General features: G+C 35.8%; 1 long non-coding RNA gene across 1 annotated transcript in view; it reads right to left on the minus strand.

The window, feature by feature from the left end:
• Positions 1-405: 405 nt before the first annotated feature.
• LOC145694240 (uncharacterized) overlaps positions 406-20,810 on the minus strand; it is a 37,419-nt gene continuing 17,014 nt past the window's right edge. The window contains exon 3 of the long non-coding RNA XR_014132972.1: positions 406-1,070. This is a non-coding gene — a long non-coding RNA (uncharacterized LOC145694240). The remainder of the gene's footprint in view (positions 1,071-20,810) is intronic.

Genomic DNA, 20,810 nt, shown 5'->3' on the forward strand with positions numbered 1-20,810 from the left:
TCCACTGGACTTTTGTGCATTTGGACTGTTGAAATGACGTCTTCAACATTGCCACCCGCGCACCCTGGATGATTTTTGGCAAGCTTGCAGAAAGGAAAGGTGCAGAATCCCCATGCTTGTTCTGCGCCGGAGCTTGCAGCAATGAAAACTGCTATGCCACGTGATAGCCCCTAATGCTGGGAGTCCAATAGAACATGATCGGTGGTAGTGGCACGGTGTCTCTTAAAGTGAGTACCCTTCAAAAATGGTCGGGTGTAAAGAGAACAGTCTTCTGTGTAATAATAGGAAACTTTTCCGGATGCTTGAGAAAAATCACAGAATACGGAAGTACCAAAACATATACATATATTAACATCAATCACAATTTGAATAATAAGATCTCAATGTATAAGATGAAAGGTGCATGTTACTTCCACGGACAACAAAAGCAATTAACATAGTTACATTTACTAAAACATAGTTACATTTACACATAATACATTTGTGTACAAAACTTAAGAACGAAAGTAAGTTTTGCATACTGTGTCACTCCCAAGTAGTATAGATTGGTAAGACTTGAACTTGACAAGACCGTAGTGCTAAAGTATGATACAGAAAACAACAGGAAGAAATTCTAATCGTTGCCATTTCCATGATTAGATGAACAAAAATGGCACCTTTATACAAAACAATGGCTTATATTAAAGTCACTGCGACTTATTAGGGTCGTCCTGATTACAGAAGACGTGAAATTGTACTTAGAAGGGTGAGTGACCACTGATTACCATGAACAGCAATGCACGCTCTGAAACGTGCTTCCATGATCACAAAGTTGGTAATGATTTGCCATGGAATGCTTTCCATTCCTCCACCAGCGCTGTTGATAACTGCTGGATGGTCTTTGATGCAGCTGTGCGTGATGCAAGACGTATCCCCATAGCATACCAAATGTGCTTGATTTGATTCAAGTCGGAGAAACAGGTAGGCTAGTCCATTTATCAAATATTTTCTCATTCCAAGATCCCGCTAACAGAGTTGTTCGATGCAGTCGTTCATAATAATCTATAAAGAAGTTTCGGCTAACATCACCTCTGAAAGGACACAAGCAAAGAAGGAGTACAGTATCACAATAACGTTGACAGATATGTAACACAATAGATGTGACATAATAAATGTGAGTGACAAAGAACAAAAAAACAGTGCAGATAGCCTTTACCGTGGCCAACTATAAAACTTAACGACGGCGAAAGTGCAAAACCTCGTAACTCTTCAAAACCAAACTTTTCAGGAGAGCAATATAACCGTTCTGCTTTTACAACAAGAAATGCGATACGTGGCTTTAAAAAATAGTTTTTCACGTTTTTTAAATTGAGTTTTCGTTTACGAGCTTTCGTACACACGTAGGTTTAGATCTGGGGCATTGAATGTAACCAAAATCTAAAATTCCATAAAAAAAAAAAAAAAAAAAAAAAAAAAAAAATGAGACGCAAAGTTTCGCATTTTCGCCGTAGATAAGTTATTTATTAAGTAAATAATTAATAATGAAGACGAATAAGATTCAAATAAAGATGAGTATTTAACGGAATGCTCTGTTAGGCATGCTAACGCGAGAAAGAGCCAAGCAATAACACATGAACTGTGGGTAACATCAAGCATCGAGACTTACGTTACGTTTTCAAATCTCTTATGGATATCAATCAAGATTGCAGAGTCCATATTAAAATAGCTAATTTTTTATTCGTTTGTACCTCATTCCTATACAGCATGCTCTCTCAACCTCGTACCACTTGTGGTACGCAAGCTGCTGTTAGTAGTGGTATGTACGAATTATGGTGCTATTAATAATTAATATACTTTGGTGGTACGCCATTGCAAAAGTTAGAGAAGCTCTATTATACAGGAATAAACGGCCATAATTATATTTTAATAAAATTATTATTCTTCGTATTCATTGAGAAGGCACGTAATATTGTGAATTCATTATACAGCCGCCCATGCAAATTCAGATACCAAATTTTATGTCTCCCAGATACGGATATTTCAAATTTCACTATAATAATTGCTACTCCCATTTCTCCATCTTCCTCGTCGAATTTTGAAAAAATCATTCCTTAGTGGTACCTTACGTTACAAACCCTACGCTGTGTCCAAATTTCAAGTTTCTAACTGAAATAGTTCGACCTGGGCGTTAATCGTTTAGTCAGTTAGAATTTTTTCTTTTATAAATAAAGACGAATTAGTCTTATAAAGTCTGTCTTTCGCCAACAATATTTAATCTAGAAGAGAAAGTGAAAAAGAGCCTACTTAATGAAGACGGTATTTCGGTAGGATGTAGATTGATTAGCTGTATACAGTTTGCAGATGTTATGGCGTTTGTTACAGAATCTGAAGAGAAAATCAATAAAATATTAGAAAACTTGAGGAAGGGCTGTGAAGAATATGCGACGAAAATAAATGTTAGAAAGATAAAAGCCATGGTGATTGGAACGAAGTGGGTGGTGTCAAATATAGAAGTAGGAGGGGAGAAAATAGAATAGGTAACTAGTTTTGGATACCTGAGTAGTATTATTAGTAATGATATGAAGTGCCAAAGTGAAATAAAACTAGGATAGGAATGGCGAAAGATGCCTTTAGGAGAAAGAAAATACTATTTTGTGGGAACTTGAATAAAGAGTTGAGGAAAAGAGTCATAAAATGCTTCGTGTGGAAAATTGTACTGTATGGGGCAGAAACATGGACATTACGCAAAAATGATGAAAACGAATAGAATATTTCGAAATGTGGGTGTGGAGAAGAATGGAGATAATTAGATGGGTGAAGCGGAAAACGTATGGGAGGGTGGTAGAAATGGTGGGGAGAAAAAAACAATTCTAGATATTACTGAGAAGAGGAAGAGATATTAGTTGGGATATTGGATAAGAACGAACTGTATCATGAGAAATGTGCTAGAGGGTATGGCGGTAGGAAAGAGAGGGAGAGGGAGAAGGAAATTACAATAAATCAATAAATAGACGTTATCAAAACAGAAAAGTCGTACGTAAAGACGAAGACAGACAGTGGAGCATAGAAGCTTCTGAGTTGCAGTAAGTGACCTGCCAATAACGGCAGAATACCTATGATGACAAGTCTTTATGAAGTAATCGCGGAGAAGAATGAAAGCTTTACTGTTCTGAGAAATTCAATGAAATTTATAAGAAGTAAAAATATTTTGAATAATTACAAATCCGTGCTTCATAGATTGCTAAAAGAAATTCACTCTTTTCCAAAAGTGAAAGTGTTAGTCATTGCTTCTTTATTTTCATAGCATTCCTTATTTATCGCTTAATGATTCTTTATATTACATATTTTTATTATGAAACATAGTTTGAAGACTGAGCTTACACCTGTATAAGTTTATAGATCTGGCATTTGTATACGTAACTTTCTAAATCAACAATATGGGTTTGTTGACTTGAGAGACGTTTTGTAACATATGCTTAATAGAAACACTCTCTCGTTTCTCTCACTGTCTTTCTGCCTTGTTCAATGCTTTACCTTTCTATTTTTTGTTTTGTTTTAAATTATTACACGAATACTGTTATTTACTTACTCATTTGTGTTTTTGTCCCACGAGGTAGTTTAAGGCCACCTACTGTTAGATAGGATAGTTGAACGATCAATGATATATGTTTCTTGTCATATTTGACAATAATAACCTGGCATTAATTCTTCTCACATTAAAAGAAAAAATAAATCCAATGAGACTGTGAAAGTTGAAGGTGAAGGAAAAAGTATTTCATCGTAACGTTACTTTCTGCGTAGAATCTCAAACGCTTTGATGCTAACAATTTCCTAGGTTAAGCATTTAATGAGAACTAGTGTCAATTACCCGCCCCTTCGTCGAATTAAAATAAAAAAATTAGTAAATTAGTAGAAAAATTAGTCAGTCACTTTTTACTGTTATTGTTGCACTCTCTGATAGAAGACGTTTTTGTCTTAGAAATTAAATATTATTATTGTGAGCTGAATTCGGATTTAAACGGCATCGAAAATGTCACTATTCATCTCAGCGACTCCGAAAACTATGGACTCAACACGAATATTGATCATTTTCGATCATTTTTAAATATATCCCCTCTCCCCCTCCCCTAAGTTGTACCATCAAAATGAAATTATAAAATCCATCCCAGGCCCGAACGTCATCTATGTTGAAAATTTGATCGAGATCGGTTGTGTGGCTCAGGAATTACGAAGTCACAAACATTGTTACTTTCATTATAGATTGTATATACCAGGAGCATTATGTGGGAAGGCCAGGAGAGGGCAATGGCCAGCTTGAGTTTGAGAAACACAAATGTTTTAAAGGATTGTATAATAATGTACTAATAAATAGCGTGAAATTTTTATATCAGTGAATAATATTGTTCCCTCTAGCAAAATATGAAATGACACTGTTAAATTGTATTAACATTGGAAGCAAGTATTGTCCTGAAGAAAGAGTGTTTTATGTATGTATGTATGTATTTATTTATTCGTATGATGCATTAAAATAGAAGAGTATTATATATATATAAATATATATATATATATATATATATATATATATTCATATGAAGCATTAAAATAGAAAAACACAAACTGGCTGAAGTCAAATATAAAGTTTCCATCAGGTTAGGAATATTGATACAATTTATTCCATCTTTTTATTTTATTTATTTATTTTTCATTTATTTTTACTTATATTCATTTGCAATGCAATAGTGGCTACTCTTAAGCTAAATTATAGTTATTGCGCAGTACAGTGCAATGTGTGAAAAAATTGTTCCAAAACACAGGAAAATCAAATAGCTGGAGAGATGAATTGAATGCAAGTCTACTGCATATCAGAAAGTTTCAACAGTATGGAAACCGACGTATGTATATACAGATGATGATCAGAAAAATGGAAACACCTAAACGAAATTACAACTTACCAGATTAATATGGTGTCGGGCCACCTTTCGCCTTCAGAACAGTCTTGATGCGACGTGGGATGGAGGCATAGAGGTCGTGAATGGTAGCAAGTGGAATTTTACACCATTCCTCGTGCAGGGTATCGGCCAGTTCTGTGAGAGAGGATGGAGGTGGAAATCGTCGCCGGAGTCGTGTTTCCAAGACGGACCACAGATCTTCAATTATGTTGAGATCTGGGGATTGGGCGGGCCAGGGGAGGTGTTGAACTTCATCCTGATGTTTCTCAAACCACGCTGCAACAACGTCAGCTGTGTGAATGGGTGCATTATCATCCTGGAAGATGGCGTCATTGTCCGGGAACAACATCCGAACCATAGGATGCAAGTGGTCTCCTAAAATTGCGACATAATCGTTGGCAGTGATTCGTCCGCTAAGTGGGACTACAGGACCCAATAAAAACCATGATATTGCGGCCCACAGCATCACCGAGCCGCCGCCATGTTTCACAGTTGGTCGGAGACACTGCAGATCATAAGCTTCTTTGGGCGTTCTACACACATAAACACGGTCCGTGGTTGGGAATAGGGTGAAGGATGACTCATCCGACCATATTACACGTTTCCAGTCCTCAACGGTCCAAATTGCATGGTCGCGGCACCATTTGCGGCGTGCGAAAGCGTTATGGTCCCTGATGAGCGGTTTGGCCCGTGCAACACGACTCCGTAAGTTCATGTCATGTAATTCGCGGCGGACTGTGATTGTCGAAACAGGGTGGGGGAGGTGCTGATTGAGTTCCTCCGTCACTTGCTCCGCAGTGGCACGACGGTTCTGCGTGACAATGCGCTTTAATACCCGGCGTGACCTGTCACTCATGATTTTCTTCCGCCCACTGTTCCGCTTCCCCGATGTGGTTTTCCCGTGTGTTGTGTAGGCCGTCATCACCTTCGACACTGTCCCACGCGACACACCTAACACAGTAGCCACTGCCGTCACAGTCACTTCACATAACCGCGCACCAACAATTTGCCTCTTTGAAAATCTGAGAGGTCTCCCATTTTACACTATCTCCGTCTGCTGCAGCCACTGGACACTGCTGTTCCACTGCGCCTGACGTAGTATGGAGACCGACCTAACACACCACCACCAGCGGTCCAGCGCTGCGGGCGCGACGACACCACTGCCAGCCCATACATCTAACGTGTTGCCAACTACAGGTGTTTCCATTTTTCTGATCACCATCTGTATGTATCTGCGTAAGTATGTATGCATGTATTATTATTATTATCTTTTCGTATTTTCTTGAGCATACAACTCCAAATCCTCCTCTGCGAAAATTTTATTTAAAAAATGCACAGTAACAGTGTCAGTTTTTAAACATGTACCGAAGTGGGAAATGTTTTATCAGTGTCAAAATATGCCATGTCATCGGCCATGGTACTTTTATTGATCTGGGAAAGATTTAAATATGTACGGATCTGGGAATGTTTGAATCTGGACAGTAATTGGTCTATCTACACTAAACTAGTGATTTTCCAGCAAACATCAAGTGGCTGGATATATTCTGAAAAATAATGTACACAGTCAACTATTTTAACAACTGTTTTAGTCAAATATATTTGACGTTTGCAATAAATTTGAAATGGTAGCTCTCAGAAAAATGCGACATCGGAGTTTTGTTCCTATCGATTCCTGCATGTAGAGTCTCTTTCCTTTTTAAAACAAAAATGTTTTGTACCTGTAGGTGGTCAAACACAAAGTATCAATTTAAGTTTCAGTTGTCTTTGTTTTGTCATAATGGCATGCTATAAATTTACTTTGTTAGTCGTATGAAAATAAGTAGTAGAGTAACCGTCGTGAAACGAAAAAGTTAAGTTCAATTTCCTGTCCGTCGAATGATAAAATTTTTGTTTGCCATACGAGTATGTATGTGTTTTCTAACGACCAACTAGATTACAATTCATTGTTCTTATTAAACAATTACTATAATAAATATTTCTAAATAGAAATAATCGTTGTAGTTCAATGTATGACGTATTTTTGAAACTTTTATTCTTACACGCTAGCAAGTTTGTAAATGCATTCTTAGAAACGCTACCAAATCGTATGTTAATATCAAAATTTGATCAAATTATATTTTCAAAAATATTTTCTTTGAAGATAAAATAAAGTGTGTAGTTGTGTAACCCCTGAAAATGAGATTGGCTATTATATGAAAAAGGAGGTGAAATCATTTCTGAGTATTAACAGATGCATGAATCTATTTTTAAATGCCATCTACTTAAATATTGTTATTATTGCTTAATTTGTAATTAAAACTATCTCCCTGCAACTTAAATCCCTTTATTGGTGCTAGGGGTCCCGGGTTCGATCCCAGCCCCCGCCAAGTGAACTTTGTGGTGGACAAACACCGTGTGCGTGGGTTTTCTCGGGGTTCTCCCGTTTCCTCCCACTTTCTTCATTCCACCATTTCATTCATTACTCATCATCACCGTCTCCTTTAGCCTAACAGGCATAAGCGTGGGACGTAACACTCAAAGATTTCATTTCAATTCAAATCCCTTTACATAACTCTTTACGCCGACACGCCGAAGGACTTAAAATGGATATTTACTCGTACTCCACCTTATGCAGAATCGTTTCTACTTATGATTAGCGTCATATTAAAGGCCTCACTACAGCAGAAAATATATGTTAGTCGAACTCTTTAGTATGGCACTAATCACGCGTCAGAACGACTTTGCATAAGCCCCTCTGTCTTTAAGTTTTCACTTCACTACAGCGAAGTTAAACAACCGCTAATTTTAGAGTTTTTCTGTACTATCTTCAAAATAAATAAAAATATTGGAAAAGCAGAAACGTAGTGAAGTAGACAACACGATTTTGGATGTGATACCTTTACCACAATTCACCTATCTGCTTTTGGTATGCCGCTATTTACAGAACCTGCAAAAAATGCTAAATCTTTCTACAGTTGCAAATCGAAAGCAGATAGATGAGTTGTGATAACGGTATCACATGCAAAATCGTATTATCTACTTCACTACGTTTCTGGTTTTCGAGTATTTTTATTTGTTTTGAAGATATTACACAAAACTCTAAAAATTAGCGGTACTTTAATTTCGCTGTAAGGTAGACCTTTGAAGGAGACGATGATGATGAGAAATGAAGGAAATGGTGGAATGAAGAAAGTGGGAGGAAACGGGACAATCTCTAGAAAACTCACGTACACAGTGCTCGGACTCCATATATCAGAGGTGAACGCTCTACCACTCACTTACCGGGGCCCCAGATATTTAGATGGAATGTATACTAGTTTTATGTAATTCCTTGAACCGTTAGGAATTTGTCATATTTTTCAAGCTTGAATGTTTCACATTTTCAGTAGTTTATATGTCTGTTTCTCCTCCTAAGCTTATTACAACTATTTTCTTCAGTTTGACATAAGTAAATCCCTGTTCTTCGTTTACAGAATATATTTGAAACCTATATTTGAACTGACTTCCTCCCTTAAGCTGCGTGTTTGAATAAAAGTGAATTAAAAAAAAAAAAAAAAAAAAAAAAAAAAAAAAAAAAAAAACTTAACCAGGGGTAAAAGTGGATCTGAAAAGGTAGGGGGACGATAGGTAGCGGCATGACGTTATGTCGGCCCCCTGCCTATCTTCGCTCATTCTAATTTTTTAGGACGTCGTACATATTTTTTGGAGGTGGGGAACGGCGTCCTCTCGCGTTCCCCCTCACTTTCATCCCTGAACTTAATTAAAATGCTAACTATAGTCATAAATTTATTTAATACTTTGCACTCGTTTCTTTGCAAAAGATTTAAAACCCTTTTTACCCTGTTACGATATAATTTTAACCGAAGTGAAATGATAAAAACCCGAGGTCGACCCAAATCTACGTTCAATAATTTGCTTTAAACGGTTTAAAGTTTTTTTTTTTTTTTTTTTACTTTGGTCATTTCATGAATAGAACATGGAAAAGTAAGATTTAAGAAATGTCCCTTCAACGACTACAGCTAGAATTTTCGAAATGCTGAAGCACGTGACATCTTGATTCTAATGGTAAGCTTGTATACTGAGTTTCATCTACATAAGAAGAGAGGCTTATGAGGTACTAAATTTAGGCGTAATTTTTTATCTTTCTCCACGTTAGGACAGAAAAATTATGTATTTTAATGGAAGTGACAGAACAAAAACTGTGTCCGAAGCAAGCGTTCATAAATTTATTTCAATGGTTCAACCTCTTTTCACTGGTTCAAGCACTTTTCAATGATAATGGGACAGACAACATCGTCGTCATTTCTTATATTACGTATTGAAAGAAATGTAAAACTTGCCCCCTTTCTCCCCTTCAAAAGCAGAATTTCCCAAATACGCGGGGTCACGTGTCTACTTGTTTTTAATAAAGACTTCATATACCAAGTCATATCTCCGTAACATGAGGAGCTCATGTGGCCTATTTTCTTAACCTCTCCTCTCTTAATTGAATAAGCATTTTAATGAAAGTGACTTGAAAGCCCAGTGTTGAACAGTGTTTCTAAACTGAATTTCAAACAGTTCAGCCGTTTTTCCGTGAAGATGAGAGAGACAATATCAATTTGTATGTGGAGGAAAACTACAAAATTAGCCTCTTTATTCTTTGAAAGCGGAATTTTTGAAAACGGTGGCACAGCGTCCACTATCTGTAATCAGGAGCTTATACGATATATGATCAAAAAATACGGTGAATAGCTTTACTAGAAACAAAATAATAAGCTTACATGGAATTTTATTTAATCTCCTTCAAAGTACTGCCCTTGGCTAGCAATGCACTTATCCCAACGTTGAATCCCAAGAGCACATTGTATCACACAAACTGCTTTTGTTAGGATCATTCGATCCTTTCTACTCAGCACATCAACTCTGTGGGCGCTCACATACAGTTGGTAACATTTTTTAGTTGGTAGCTAATAGTAGGATTTAAAAACGGTACGGTAACTCAAAAGTTTGGCGACCATTGATGTACAAACGTTTACCAAATTTTGTTAGGGTCATCAAATCTAGGATGCTCAGGTGGGCAGGTCATGTAGCCAGAATGAAAGAAAGTAAGAACACTTTCAAACTATTAACTGGAACTCCAATCGGAAAACGAGCATAAGGAAGACCTAGGCGCAGATGAGAGGACAATATTAAGATGGATCTCGCAGAAATAGGAATACAAAGTAGAAACTGGATCCAGTTAGCTAAGGATAGAAGTAAATGGAGAGCTTTTGTGAACGCGGCATTTAACCTCCGGGTTCCATAAGTCATAGAGTTAGTTAGTTAGTTAGTTAGTTTATCCTTTATTACGGACTCCAAAATCTGCCGAATTGTTACTTATTTTCGAAAGCTGGAGGGTACCCCCATCCTTTTACCTTACATAGCCTATATTCTACAGGAACGACTACGCAAACTACGTGTCACTAGGTTGAACAGTTTTATCAGCTAATGGACTGTAATTTTAGATAATATTTCAACCCAATTTTAAACGCAACACTGACGTCACTTGATTTGTTTGTGTTTTATTCTGTTTAATTGATTATTGATGATTCAATGGGGACGCTATTTGTCTCCGCCATGATAAGGCCAATGCCCGATACATGCTGTACATTAAAATTTCAAAATAGAGCTCTTAATCAGCTGAAGTTCTACTTTAAATGCGATAAAGTGAAATATTTATTCTTAGATCTTTTTAAATTCATAAATATTAGTTTGATATAGAAAAGAAACATCAAAAGAAACTGCAAAAATCGTTAAAGTGCAACCTAGCTTCAGCTTTCTAATTCTTATGCTAATATAATTTTCCAAATAATATCGAGAGCACTGATCGTAGTTCAGCGGTTTTGGCAAGAGCTGTGAGTGCGTTGGCACCTACGTGTTTACAACTTAAAATTCAGCACGTGATACACTTTCTCTACGACAACACTGACCTTCATTCATGGTCAAGGCCAGAGATTGTAAAAGTTGTTCAACTGGAGGTTAAGAAAGAAAAAATCAATTTACAATAGCAGATGCATTAAGTTTCATAAACACTATTTCATGTTAGAAAAAAATATTAATTTTAAACTCTAACACGATGTTATATGTATTTTAATTCCGTTTTTTAAACCACATTAAAGTTTTTGTTGTATATACGAGGATAAGTCAAAAATTAATCGCAATTTTGACATAACTCTTCGTACATTGTTCATACTGACATGTGTACTCGCTCATTTTATTGTTATGCTGTTATGGTCATGTTATGAAAGTCTAATCCTAATTCCTCATTGGGGTCCCGGGTTCAATCCCAGCCCCCGCCAAGTGAACTTTGTTGGTGGACAAACACCGTGTGCGTGGGTTTCCTCGGGATTCTCCCGTTTCCTCCCACTTTCTTCATTCCACCATTTCATTCATTACTCATCATCACCGTCTCCTTTAGCCTAACCGGCATAATCGTGGGACGTAAAAGTCAAAGATTTCATTTTTTCCCCTAATTCCTCCATTTGTCTTCCTTTTGTTGCAGATAGACAATGGCCGCTCCATTAGAAGTTTGCACCAAAGAGGAACAACGAGCAGTGATACGGTTTTTGTTTATCGGAAGGTGTACCAGGGGCAAGACAATATACCACTTCATCAATAGTCATTCGTCTATCTAACAGAAACATGTCAGTGCATACTTAATGTCGTCAGCATTTGTGACCGTAGATGGTCGTCCGGCTCTTTCCTCGTGCTCTTTAATTCTGGTCTCCTTCGTCCCCTCACTCTTTTTCCTGCCACCATAGTTTTTAGCACGTACCTCATGATACAGTTCCTTCTTAACAAATGTCCCACCCGGTTTCTCTTCCTCTTCTTAATAATATCTAAAATTATTCTTTTCTCCCTCTCATTCGTCTTCCGCTCGACCCAGCCAATTTTCTGCATTCTTCTTCACACCCACATTTCGAAAGCTTCCAGTCATTTTTCATAACTTTTCCGGAATGTCTGTGTTTCTGACTCATAAAGTACAATACTCCATTCGAAGCATCTTATGAGTCTTCTTCTCAACTCTTTATTCAAGGTTCTACAAAATACTATTTTCTTCCTTCAAAAGGCATCTTTCGTCATTCCTACCCTTGGTTTTATTTCACGCTCACACTTCATATTATCACTAATAATACTATCCAGGTATCAAAAACTAATCATCTGTTCTGTTTTCTTCCCTCCTACTTCTATATTTGACACCAACAGTTTCGTTCCGATCACCATGGCTTTTGTCTTTCTGACATTTATTTTCATCCCATATTCTTCACTGCCCTTCCTCAAATGTTCTAACATCTTATTGATTTTCCCTTGTGATTCTGCAATAAGTGCCATATTATCTGGAAACCTTATACACCTTATTATTCTACCTCCTACTGAAATGTTTTCATTTTGTATTCTCTTTTAAATAGTTCTTCTAGATATTAAAAATTGTTGGCGAGAGACACCATCCCTGTCAAACTCGCTTTCCAATTACACTTTCCTCTGTAATTTTCCTCTTATTATACAAATGGTGATCAGAAAAGTGGAAACACTTGTAGTTGGCAACACGCAGATGTATGGGTTGGCAGCGGTGTCGTGGCGCTCGCAGCGCCGGATCGCTGGTGGTGGTGTGTTAGGTCGGTCTCCATACTACGTCAGGCGCAGTGGAACAGCAGTGTCCAGTGGCTGCAGCAGACGGAGGTAGTGTAAAATGGGAGACCTCTCATTTTTTCAAAGAGGGCAAATTGTTGGTGCGCGGTTATGTGGAGTGAGTGTGACGGCAGTGGCTACTGTGTTAGGTCTGTCGCGTGGGACAGTGTCGAAGGTGATGACGGCCTACACAACACACGGAAAAACCACATCGGGGAAGCGGAACAGTGGACGGAAGAAAATTATGAGGGACAGGTCATGCCGTTTATTAAAGCGCATTGTCACGCAGAACCGTCGTGCTACTGCGGAGCAAGTGACGTAGGAACTCAATCAGCACCTCCCCCACCCTGTTTCGACAATGACAGTCCGCCGCGAATTGCATGACATTAACTTACGGGGTCGTGTTGCACGGGCCAAACCGCTCATCAGGGACCATCAGGGACCATCAGGGACCATCAGGGACCACCAGGGACTTATGAGTCTTCCATCTTTACATTCCAAGCCAACCTTCTTTAGAAATTCCAACAGCAATTTCCAATTCATGCAGTCAAAAGCTTTTCTACATTAATAAATACCCCATATATCTCTTTCTTTTTTTCTATAAACCATTTATCGATCAACCTTGAAAATTCAATTGCTTCTCTTTTTCCCTTACCTCTCCTAAACCGGAACTGTTCCTCCTCAACTTGGTCGTTTGTTTTTCCATAAAATCTTCTGTTCAGAATTCGGAGCAAAATATTTGCTGCATAAGATATGAGAGTAATAAATTAGTTAACTATAATTCTGACATTCCTCTGGGTTCGATTTTTTTTTTTTTTTTTTTTTTTTTTTTTTTTTTTTAGCCTTTAATATCGGGAAGATTTCTTACCGATATTATTCTAATATAATATGACTGTCATAATAACATTTTAGTTTCGAAACTTATTTTGTTGCTTCAAAAATACTGAATTAATTTTAGTTGTGCGTTATGCATTATTAGTATGTCTTTCGTTACCGAAAAGCATTAAAATGACCATAGAGCAATAAGTTTGCCTTATGTTGAACATCAATTATTTTAGATTTAGGCAGAAACTTCAGTGCGTTACTTATTGATTGGAACTTGTATATTTAGATAACCCAGAAGAAGTGAAGAAAATAAGTTTGAACAAAGAGAGCACGGAAAAACCAAACTTCCTACATAAAAAGAAAACTAACACGGAGAAACGAAAAAAATATAAGAAATCATATGGATAAGGAAATGTAATAAAACCAAAATAAAAAAATTGAAGGATTAGAGATGCGGTTTAGGGGATAAACATCATGTGCATAAATGATAGGAAAGAGAAATAACTGAGATGTAATACGAATCAACAAAGAAAAGCCGGTACATTTCAGCCATGATAGAATGGTTATGCTATGTATTATCTATGATTTTACATACGTACGTGAGAGGTATTGTAATCATAGCAATAACCAACTATTTTAGAAGTTTAGACATTGATAATAATTTGAATACCAATATTTAAGAAACTTTTTGTTGTTGTTGTTGTTGTTGTTGTTGTTGAAATGAAAGAATTTGATTTGGGGGAATGTTTTTAATGTGTGTAATTTTTTGTTTAGCTGTGTGTGTTGATACTTTCCAAGCACTACCTCATTACCAGGCTTGAGAAATATAAAACGAGCACTTACCTGAAATTATTGATGTAGAGAATAGATTATTGATAGAATACGTGTACAATTCAGGTAGATTAATCAAGTATGGTCCCAGCTTTGATATGACGTTCTTCCTATTTTCTTGGAAATACTCCCGACTTCGGAAAGAGAAGTAGTTTTGAATTTTGATTCAAGGTTAGGTCATTGACTTTTTATTTTGGTGATGTAATTATAAGAAGTTGTATTTATGAATTTACTTTTTCATAGTATTTTTCATTATATGAGTTTACAGGATGACTTTTGTAAGGTAGATGATTTTAGTACTTGGAAACAAATTTAAAGACAGAATTAGATAGCAGTTTTTACAGATAAAGATTTTATTAATTAACTACAATTGAGTTTTCACATATTTAACATTTCCTTTCACCGTTCTTAGACAGCTATTTGAAAAATAATAAACCGAAAACAGAATCATGGACAAAAATTTAATAATTACGTTGAATAGCTTTCCTGACAATAAAATAAACAAGTAATACAGCAATTAGTCATTTGGCGCTCCGAGCTCCGTAACTGCTGATGTACTGCTTGAGAAAATTTTTGAAAAAAAAAAAAAAAAGAAACACTAAAAAAGTAGCAAATAAGCAGGAAATTTATTATTCCATGTTATCCATATACTTTTGTTTGTTTGTCTTTCCTCACATCATTATTGTACATATTAAAATTAAATATAAAAAATGGAAGAACAACGGGAACTATTAGTAAATGACTACAGTATTATTATGCAGGTCTTATTCTTCTGAAACACAGAGCTCCTTCGTGGCTAAGCGGTCATCGTACGCGCCTTTGGAGCGGGAGACCCGGGCTCAATTTCCGGCGGGAGCTCAAGTGGTTCGGAGTCCACATTAATGAGCAGGTTCACGTCTCATACAGCCTCGTTGCTGAACGGGACTCTTCCGATCCGAACTCAAAATCAACTCAACTCTTCGAAAACACAAAGAAAGGTAATTTAAGAAGTAAATAATAAACTGTTCAACTTTGCGTTTGCAACCTAAATTGTTACCGAGAAAGTAGTGAAACACAATTCAAAAGTGTGATTTATATTTTATCTTCTTACATCTTCATTTTGAGAAACTATATTGCTTGAGTACACGTATATGTCATCGCCAGATGGTGACTATAACCAAAGACAAACTGAAAAAAAAAATGTGAGAGAAAGCAGTTACAAGCAACTTATATCTTTTAAGACAAAGTAGCCGAATGTATTTAGAACGATACTGAAAAATTGAATGAAATCCTATATCTTCGGAAAACAGATAGCCGATATGTATAAGAATTCCTTTACAGATGTTCCGATGTTTCCACGTGTAGAATTGTCAATATACTATTTATTTACCCCAATGCCTCACGCAATGTTGAAGCAATAACATAAAATTAAACTGTATTTTTCATTTCTAAAGGAATACTTCAAAGGAAAAGATATATGTACTGCAGTTCACTAATACTGGAAAAAGTTCTTCGAGGTTGTGTAGTAGACTCAATGTAATTTATTTTCGTTACTTAGAAATGCAGAGCCTTGGAGGAAAATAGTCAGTTAAAAAAAAAAAAAAAATGTTTTCTGGGATGTTTTGCCTGGGAAAGTTTGATCTTTTTGAAAACATTTTAGCTTTAACAAGATATATATATATATATATATATATATATATATATATATATATATATATATATATATATATATATATATATATATATATATATATTCTTCTCATTAATTACTGCATACTGAAGAGAAAAAAGATATGTAAAGTCCAATAATCAAGGATAATGGATTACTTTAGGGTAAATCGGTGGATGCAGTTAGTTTTTTAGTTCGCACGAATTGTTTGTAGAGGAAAGTATTACAAGAGATGTTCTACAACAAAAATGTTTTAGTGAAAATTTAATTGTGTAAGTAACAACTGTTGCGAAAATAATAGTAGGCCTACTTAGACTTAGCAGAACTATACTACAATTTAGAATTCATGCATAAATTAAAACTGACATTAGAAGTTCAGATACTTTTGGAGCTTACATATTTTATGAAGGAGGTTACGCGGAACAAGTGTATCTATGTACGTAATACGAATTGAAGCCTATAAAATTTGAGCAGAGAAGGTTAAAAACATTATACTAGGTTTAAAGTTTGTGAATAACATTCTTCTACTACCATTATATGAACATCATACGCAAAATGGTCGCGTATGGCTTAAATTTTGTAAACTGAACTTATATTAGATTCAACTAGAATACCTGAAACTCACAACAAAGTAGTTCCCCAACGGTGAACGAGAAGTAAGCAAAATTTTACACTAACACAAATATGGATTTGAACATTGTTTAATGGTTTATCATATTTGTTTTTCGTCTGCTAATTTCAATTTAAGCAACCTGTGCAACATATATGACAAAATAGAGTTCCTTTGTGACTAGCGTTTGGCGTGGGAGACCCTGGTTCGATTCCCGACGGGAGCTTTTGTGGTCCGGATTCAACGTTAATCAGTAGGTCCCGTCTCATATAGACTCGCTGCTTTAAGGGACGTTAAGATCAAAATCAACTCAACATCAACTAATATATGACAAGACTTATAACTTCTAAATATTTGATAAGTTTGTTAGGCCACCAACATTACCCTTGTAATATACTGGGTACTGCATAACTTAAATTTCCTGGCCATCAATGAAATGCCAGCTCAAAAACTAACTAACCTAGCTAGTCCTCTACTAAACATAAGATTCATAAATAATGAATGTCGTAGAAACCCTTTTTTATTCTTAGAATACACTACAAGAAAATAAATGTAATAATTAAGAAAATTCGATACTCTCCATTTTTTTTTCCAAAGTTTGCTCTTTATGAGACAAAGTTGCCTAAGACTCAAAATCATGAATCTAACTTTACTAATTAGGGGAGGTGACACGGGAGTCATATGATATCACTTACCCACTACAGAAGCTCTCAAAGGAATTAGCTTCAAGGTTATTAAGTATACAAACAGCCTACTTTTTATTTAAGGTCCCAATCGCTTCTTAAAAATTATTTGGGTCTCAAGGTGATTGGATATCTCTGAAAGGCCATAAAATAAACAATATGTATCTTTCCACTGTTTTTTTCACTATTCTAAAAGATCTTATTCATTGTATTATTCTAAAACATTGTTTAAAAATAATTCCGAGAGAAACCACTAAAAGTACATTTATTTTAGCAAGCCTATAACAGAAAATTAGTAACGTCATAGAGGTCTACGCAAGAATAATGCAATAAAAAGAGGCAAGACTTGAAACGATATCCTCATAGTATGGAAACATGAAGACCATCAAGAGTGAAGCGGCTGCTGGATTTCTGGAGATACGATAAATAAAAACCTTAGGCTTTCTTTAGAAGACAGTAAATGTTTAGCAATTTATTAATTACTTACAGATATTTCAAACAAGAATTTTAGGAATGATAAAAAAAAACGTATCAAAAATTGCGATTTAGGTCAATAATTAGTTTTTGGGTCAGGGCCCACAAAAGTTTAGAACGGCTCCTACATCAGGTTTTTTTTTTTTTTTTATACAGAATAAGCACATCACACTGACTTAAGTGATAATTTGGGTTTGGCTACACTATATGTAGTTCTCGAGATATGACGCGTGTAAGAAAATTTTTGACTGAATGATGTTTATTGAATTTTTTTGAATCAGGGGCCACAAAATTTTTGAATGGCTCCTAAATCGAGTTTTCATATTTATTTATTTTATGGAATAAGCACATCAAACTGAGTAAATTGTTAGTTTTCGTTTGGCTACACTGTTTGTATTTCTCAAAATATGGGGCGTACAAGAAAATGTATGAATGAAATATACTTTTTTTTGTTTTGGATCAATGGCCACAACATTTTTGAACGGCCCCTAATCCGTTTGTTTGAGTTTCCGTATTGTTTACGGAATAAATACATCACACTGAGTTAAGGATAGCTTAGGTTGGCTACACTATATGTAGTTCTGCAGATATGAGCCGTACAAGAAATTGTTTGACAATGAAATATATTGAATTTTTTGGAATTGGGGCCACAAAATTTTTGAACTGCCCCTGAATCGAGTTTTTTTTTTTTTTTTTTTTTTTTTTTTTTTTTTTTTTTTTACGGAATAAGCAGATCATACTGAGTAAATTGTTAGTTTTGATTTGGCAACACTATATGTAATTCTCGAGATATAAGGCCTACAAGAAAATGTTTTGCCTGAAATATATTGGATTGTTTTGATCCAAAAATGTTGAACAATTGTTATTATAATTAGATTTTGTATGGAAGTGGCTCTAACAGATTTTACAGAGAACGATATTGTAGTGATAATAATCTTATCAAGTACTCTACTAAATGGTTATATGCAAGGGCGCCGATCCTGGGGGGCGAGGGGCCCAGGTCCCCCAAAGCTCATGTGGGCCCCCATATTGTACTTATGAGTTACAATATTTGGCATAATTTGAGTGTATTTTGTCTTAAAATCTTCATATATATATACCTTCTGCATCTGAATCCCCCCCTCCCAAATTTACAGAGAAATCGGCGCCCTTCGTTATATGAACGACTTGGAGAAACATAATGGCATGTCACACTCTCTAACTTTCGGGTAAACTGGGAAAGAAAGATCAACATTTCCGTCCAATTCAAAGCAATGACACATACCAAACAAGCTTCCATGCCATCTGCAGGTACATTTCCGAAATTAAAGTACCTACATATTGATTTGTAGTTCGATCCTAACCCATTTACCTAATAACTCAATTTCTAAGGAAGCGGAGCGTACGATTATGTTTGCCCGAGCCGTTCTTATATGAACTTTAGTATTTTCTACTTATTAGAATGGAAAGATGGAAGACTCATAAGAAACTTATATATGAACATACAATTAAGTGTTAGGTTAAGGGAGGAAATTACAGCGGAGAGTACAATTCGAAGGGAAGTTCGACAGGGGTGCTGTCTCTCGCCAACAATTATGTAATATCTATCCACAAGAGATAGCTAAAAAGAGCTTACAAAATGAAGACACATTTCAGTAGAAGGTAGAATGATTAGATGTATACGATTTGTAGATGATATGGCGCTTCTTGCGGAATCCGAAGAGAAGATCAATAAGGTGTTAGAAAACTTAAAGAAAGGCTGTGAAGGAAGGACATGGGATGAAAATAAATGTTAGAAAGTCAAAAGCATGGTGATTGGAACGAAGCGGTGGGTATCAAATATAGAAACAAGAGGGAAGAAAATAGAACAGATTACTAATTTTCGATACCTTTGTAGTATTATTAGTGATGATACGAAGTGTGAACGAAAAATAGAAACAAGGATAAGAATAGCGAAAGAGAAGAAAATACTAAGGAAGAAAATATTATTAAGCAGGAAGAAAATACAATTTTGTGTAATTTTGAATAAAGAATTGAGAAAAAAGACCCATAAAAAGTTTCCTGTGAAATATTGTTCCGTATAAGTCAGAAACATGGACATTACGCAAAAATCCTGAAAAATGACTGGAAGTTTTCGAAATGTGGGTGTGAAGAAGAATGGAGTGAATTAGCTCGGTCGAGAAGAAAACGAATGATAGGGTTTTAGAAACGTTGGGAGAGAAGAGGACAATTTTAGATATTATTAAGATAAGAAAGAGAAACTGTTTGGGACATTGATTAAGAAGAAACTGTATCATGAGGGACGTCCCCGAGAGTATGGTGGTAGGAAAGAGAATAAAGAGGCGGGGAGACTACAATTAATGGACGATATGAAAACAGAAAAATCGTATGGGAAAACGAAGACGTTAGCGGAAGATCGTGGAGCATAGAAGCTTCTGTGTTGCGGCAAGTGACCTGCTAATAATGACAGAATACCTATGATGATAATGATGATTATAGTTTACTTGAAAATGAATTAAGCTACAATTAAAAGAGCTCATATTTCTTTTGAGGCTTCCGAATGATTCCCACTCCATAGATTTAAAATCAGTGAAGAATAAGGGATGTGCTTGCCCCGCCCCAATTAAAATGCATATTTCACTATAGGTTTTGTATTATATATATATATACACACACATTAAGTTTTAGAGGAATCGGAAATATTTGTTTTTGAAGTTTTCCACTCATCTTGAATGCGTAATTTACAATCAATGAAGAATGAAAAAGAGAATTTAACCCCTTCTTGAGTTTGAAAATATATCTCCCGATAGCTTTTGAAAAATAGTATTCAATTTTGGTATCCCACGATAACTCTTGAAAAAGAGTATTCAATTTTGGTAATATCAATCAATCAATCTATCTATCTACCTACCTATCTATCTATCTATCTATCTATCTATATATATATATATATATATATATATATATATATATATATACAGTGAAACCTCTACTAACGGACACCTCTGTAAAGCGGACACTCTCTAGTACGGACACGGACAGTCTTTTCTGTCTTTTATAGGTATTATTTACCTCCGTATTACGGACACTTTCTCTAGAAACAAGTTTAAAAGTATAGTAAAAATTCATTTTTTCATATGTGTCACCAAGGAAACAATGTGACATTTAGCTTCCTCAACTGTGCTCAGCAACCCAGATGAAGC

Source organism: Thermobia domestica, chromosome 9 (assembly GCF_964235325.1).
Source record: "Thermobia domestica chromosome 9, izTheDome1.hap1.1, whole genome shotgun sequence".
Lineage (NCBI taxonomy): Eukaryota > Metazoa > Arthropoda > Insecta > Zygentoma > Lepismatidae > Thermobia > Thermobia domestica.